This window comes from Crinia signifera, chromosome 2 (genome assembly GCF_055691185.1).
Source record: "Crinia signifera chromosome 2, ASM5569118v1, whole genome shotgun sequence".
NCBI lineage: Eukaryota > Metazoa > Chordata > Amphibia > Anura > Myobatrachidae > Crinia > Crinia signifera.
In genome coordinates, this window is record NC_139218.1 from 83,459,504 (window position 1) to 83,465,453 (window position 5,950).

General features: G+C 47.4%; 1 non-coding gene across 1 annotated transcript; it reads left to right on the plus strand.

The window, feature by feature from the left end:
• The first annotated feature begins 4,442 nt into the window (after window positions 1-4,442).
• On the plus strand, window positions 4,443-4,515 carry TRNAV-UAC (transfer RNA valine (anticodon UAC)). The gene has a single exon. It is a non-coding gene; the product is annotated as a tRNA-Val (tRNA).
• The last annotated feature ends 1,435 nt before the right edge of the window (window positions 4,516-5,950 follow it).

A 5,950-nucleotide genomic window follows, 5' to 3' on the forward strand; every position in this document is an offset into this window, starting at 1 on the left:
GTACCTTTCCTGATGATAGTGAATTATCAAAGATGTAATATAGAGGGGTCGCTAGTTCCTCCCTTAATTCATTAGTACATTAGGATGAATCCCATCCTAGGGTATTGCTGCAGAGATGCCGGGTAATAGAGTCAGCAGCTCTGTCACCTCGAGTTCATGATGTTATGTGTTTTGAGGGCAGCCCTGCTCTGGGGCTGTCCATGAAGGAGAGACTGAGCAAGCAGAAGATGCCTAAAGCATGAGAGAAAGTGCTGCAGTGATGTGAGCTGGCTGGATGTGCTGCATCATGGTGTACTTGTGTTTTACAGAAAGTCAGAGGGGTACAGGGGTGTGAGAGGTGGAAGATGGTAGTGAGGGAGGGAGGGAAGAAGAGGTGTAGGGCTGATAGGAGGATATAGAGAGTGAGGGGTACAGGGGTGAGAGGTGGAAGATGGTAGTGAGGGAGGCAGGGAATGATAGGTGTTGGGCTGATAGAAGGGTGAGGAGAGTGAGGGGTACAGGGGTGGGTACAGGGGTGGGAGGTGGAGGATGGTAGTGAGAGATGGAGGGGAGGAGATGTGTATGGCTGATAGAAGAATGGAGGGAGTAGGGGGTACAGGGGTGGTCATGTGCCACATTTCCTATTATTATCATTAGTGGCTCATGTGATTGATTGACCCACATTTGACTGGCTGCTCCCCTATTCCCGCCCAAAAACGTGTCACTCACCTCACTGCAACTTAGAGATGGGCAACTCCGCTCTTTTCCATGAGCTGCTCTGAACTGTTCAGCTCACGGAAAAGAACCAAGTCTTTTGAACTGCTCACTGTAATAATAGTAGCACATAGGCATAGGCACTTATGTGTCATTATTATTACACGCATATTACAAGTGTATAATAATAGTGGCACATAAGTGCCTATGCCTATGTGCCACTATTATTACAGTTAGCCATTGGGGGAGGCTGCTGTACAGGCGTACACAGCCGGCCACTTGGGGGCGGTACTGAGCTGTACAGCAGCAGCAGCACTTCCTGCTCCCACCCGAGGAGAGCAGGAAGAAAGCAGCTGCCAACTACAAGTACCAGCAACAACACTCCCCCTGGATTCCACCTGTGGCAAAGATCTGATTGGCGGGTGGCGCCCGCACCCCCATGCTGGACAGTGGCTCCAGCAGCCTCTGAAGAAAGCCGGGGGTTGGGAGTCCCTGCCTCTGTTGAGGTGAGGGAGGGGGGGCAGGGGCAGAAGTGTCTCCCACGGGGGGGCGGTGATTCAGAAGATTTGCCTAGGGTGCTGAGATGGCTCACACCGGCCCTGGGCATACAGGGACGGGAATCTGGCACAGGGTGCTAAATGGAGCAGAGGAGGAGGTGGGGGTCCAACAACACAAGCGCAACTGAGTAGTGAGAGGCGGTTCCTGGAGCGAGACAGTTCTTCACTGTCAGTGATTGGTAGAACCGTCTCACTCCAGGAGCCGGCGCTCACTGCTCAGTTCCCGTGGGCAACGCATCGCACAGTACAAAAAGTATGTGCTGCACATACTTTTTGTACTGCCCGCAGATCGCATCACATGCAAATGGCATGCAAAACGCATGTGTTGCGATGCGATCCAGCCCATAACGTGTGCGATCATCGCACCATGTATGGGTACCTTGAGTAAATTGTGAACAGTGAGCGGCTCAGCGGCAGTTCCTTGTTCAGGCAACCACTTGTTCATTGGTTGCCTGAGGACATGTGACTCAGAGTGAGTCAGTGAACACCAGTCAGTGAGCCAGTGGCGGTTCTTGGAGCGAGTCAATTCTTCCAATCAATCACACTCAATGAAGAACCGTCTCGCAGGAAGAACCACTGCTCACTTCAAATGGCTCACTCGGCTCATTGAGTAGAGCTGGCTCCATAGTGAGCTACCCATCTCCACTGTAACCAGGAACGGAACTACCGCCGGTGCAGACCGTGCAGTGCACTGGGGCCCGATGCCGGCGTCTGCCGGGGCCTGGTGCAAGGGGCCCGATGCCGGCGTCTGCCCGACATGACAAATTTAAGTTTTCTTTTCTTTATTTTTTTACATGTGGAGGGAAGGACGGTACGAGGGCGGCGGGGGGTTCGCGGATGGCGGGGCCGGGCCTGGCGCAGTAAGTACTAGTCTGGCAGTGTGTTGTGTTGGACAGACATGGAATGGATGCAAATAAAGAAAAAGAATAATGTGTGGTGCGCTATCAGCAGCTGCTGGCACTGGGTTTGTCAGACCCAATAATGATTAATTAGGAAAACCCTCTCTTTTTTCCTAATGGAATGGATGCAGCTGCAGCAGCACCCTGCACATCTGCATCCATTCTGGCCTGGGTCTGGTCTACTCCGGTAGCCTAGCAACAGGCAGCCAATCGCAAGGCTGCCTGTTGCTGCTCTGAGACTACTAACAGACGGGAAGTGATTCTGCTCCGAGGCTGAACAAGTGAACATGCAGGTGGAGCGGAGGAGCAACAGTGACTCACTGAACTGGAGCACCAAGCAGCCGGACTCAAGGTAAGTATATTTAAAGAGGGGGGGAGGAGGTGGCTGCTGAAGAAAGGGGGTGGGGGGGGTGCTTAGTACAGTGAGCTGCCTTACCTGCAGTGCCACCCGGGCTCATACAAAAACCGGAGACATCTGAGGAGCCAGGGCTGCTGCCGCAGAGGCAAGCACCTTCTCTGTCCCCTTCCTTGTTCTGCACGCCGCTGCATGGAAAGCAGTGATGGGGGCTGCTAACCAGAGGAACGTGGGGGACCGAAATGCAGATGAGCCGCAGGCATGGAGCCTCAGCACAGCAGGGGCAGATTAGCAGCTTAATTCATTCATTCTGATGCCGCTGTACAATATAGCGCTGTGATTGCATTTAATGGGATGTGTAAGTACAACCCAGATGGCCCCTGTTCTGACAGATGGTCCAGGTGCTGCAGGGAGGCAGGTACCGACTATAAGTGAAATATACCATTTATAGATAGGAGGGAGTGAGAGGTGCAATGAGAGAGAAGGAGGAAAGGTGTATGGCCGACAGAGGGTGGGAGGATAGGTGTATGGCTGACAGGGGGAGGGAGTGAGAGGTACACAGGTGAGGAAAAAGAGGTGTATGGCTGATAAAGGGAAGGTAAAGAGGTGTATGGCTGACAGAGGGGTGGAAGTGAGATGTACACAGGTGAGGGAGGAGAGGTGTATGGCTGACAGTGGGAAGGTGGGAAGGTGTATGGCTGACAGAGGGGTGGAAGTGAGAGGTACAGAGGTGAGGGAGGAGAGGTTTATGGCTTACAGGGGGAGGGAGTGAGAGGTACACAGGTGAGGGAGTTGAGGTGTATGGATGACCGAGGGAAGGAGGGAGTGAGAGGTACACAGGTAATGAATTGAGGAAAGGTGTATGGCTGACAGAGGGAAGAAGGGAGTGAGAGGTACACAGGTGAGGGAGGGAGGACAGGTGTATGGCTGACAGGAGGATGTGAGAGGTGCATAGGGTAAGGGTGCATAGGGTAAGAAAGGCAAAGGAGAAGAGGTTTATTGGTGACAGGTGGAAAGAGGGAGTCGTGCGAGGTACAATAACTTTTTATCACATACTGTAATATGGTTTTTTTTTAGTACACAGTGTTAAAAAGTATCTAAATTAATTGCACTTTATTAACAGCCCTAAAGCTTCAGTGGTTCACAGTGTACCTCAGACTTCCAGCCATTCAGTTTTCCACACTCCCACTTCTAAATTCCCACTTCGACCACTGTTTACTTTGTATATGTCTGTGATGTGTGTGTGTGTGTGTGTGTGTATATATATATATATATATATATATATATATATATATATATATTTGTGGCTGTGCGGGCGGCACTCTCGGTCCTTGATGCGGCGATGGCTATGAAAGAATAGAGCCAACAGCCAGGCGGTGATACAACGTTTCGATAAATGACATAGGAAAATATAAAAAAACACGCATGCGATGCGATTTCACTACGTACGTAGTGAAACTGGGCGCCTTGCTAGGAAACAAGTACGTAGTGAAACTGGGCGCCTTGCTAGGAAACAAGTACCAAGATTAGTACTGTAGGTGTGTGTTCAATTCATCTTGCTAGTTTTGAGGCCCGAGCTGTGTATGATCGCCATCTAGTGGCGAGAAGCAATAAATGCATGCAACCCTGGTTTATGCTAAATTGTCTGCGTGTCGGTAAAATGTTTATTTTAACATCTGATGTTCCATACACTGTGTGCTGCCTAATTACATTTATCTGTGCATGGAATATGCGTGCATCATTTTTGGCTTTGTTAATAACTTTGTTCGCTAAATCAAAATGAGCTTTTCTTTATCATGTAGGCATTTATCTCCAGTGTAAAGGGTTAATGCAGGTAATATCCGTCATAAATATAATTCTACTTAGTATATTTCATACTGTACATAACCACATACTATACCACTTATTTAAAATATATTTTGACAATTTTGTGCAATTGGTTCCATAGTGTAGTGGTTATCACGTCTGCTTTACACGCAGAAGGTCCTGGGTTCGAGCCCCAGTGGAACCATTTTTTTAAATATTATTTTTAATAACTGTTAATTTATTTTTCTAAAATCCCTTAAAGAATATAATCTAGTACAGGTTGAGTATCCCGTATCCGAATATCCGTTATCCGAATTATTCCGAAAACCATACTTTCCAGAAAGTGGAAAAAAAAATTTGCTTAGCTAAAAACTCACTGGGGATATTTGTAACAGCACTACTGAGGACATGATATGTAACTGGCACTATATATGTACAAGAAAATGATTGCTTGGCATTCAAATTCAATATCTGAGATAGTACACAAATTTTGTTTCATGTTTTGAAACCTTGTTTTTTGAACAAATAAAATATATTTGTGTGTATTTTATGTGGTAATAAAATATATTTGTGTTTATTTTATGTGTTTATACAGCATAAATGCAAGATACTTCAAAATACATCATTGAAATATAAAAATATTCCAAAATACGGACTAATCCGTTATCCAAAATTCTCCTGGTCCCGAGCATTTTGGATACGGGATACTCAACCTGTAGTAGTTATTTTATACCCATTTTTAAAAAAAAGTTAATTAATTAATTTAAAACAATGGAATTTCTTTTATTAATACAGTCTGATAGAATTCGTCGTTCATTAAAAGGTGTTCTCAAAACTCATCTTACAGGATTTATGAAAGAACATATGCCGGGTATATAGTAATCATGAATGCTGTATGTAGTAACTTTCCTTCATAGTATGATTGTTTCAAAGTGTCAATAAAAGGTGTATAATTAGCATGTCTGCAGCAATGTGACAATAGGACCGATGCAGACCTGTTCAGCACCGGATGATGGACTGGCCCCTGTGGATGGACATTTGCTGCAATGCGCACATGCAGGGCCCGGCTGTGAGCACCTTCAGCCAATTTCTCCCTTGTCAAGCCCCCCCCCCCCGCTTGATTGACAGGCGGGGGGGGTTCCGGGGTGCATTCCCGGCATTTCATGGGCGTGCCAAAAAAAGAGGTGGGAAACACTGTGAGTGGCAGAGTGAAAGCAGGCTTTCCTTTTTTGCTGGGGGGGCGGGAGGGGAGGGGATTAAGATGTCGGCACCTGCCCAATTTCAACACTGAGTGCAAATGCCAGGGAGAGGAGGAGAAATACTTAAATTCTCCTCTGTGCGGGCGCTAACGAACGGATGTGTATCGTTCACAGTCCTGATGGGGGGCGTGCGAACACTGCGGTGGTGAGGCTGCGTTAATCTGCTCACTGGGCTCTGAACACACGCAGCCCAGCGAGCAGGGCTGAATCGGTCCCAATGTATAAGTACACAGCATGCATGCTAGGCTGAAACTATGTACTGTAATCTTGGAAGCAAAGCAAACAGTACTGAAAAACATAAAGGGCAGGATGCACTAAGATCTCCATCGCTGGCTACCGCATAGATAATTATTGAATATGCAATAACTATTGCATAGGACA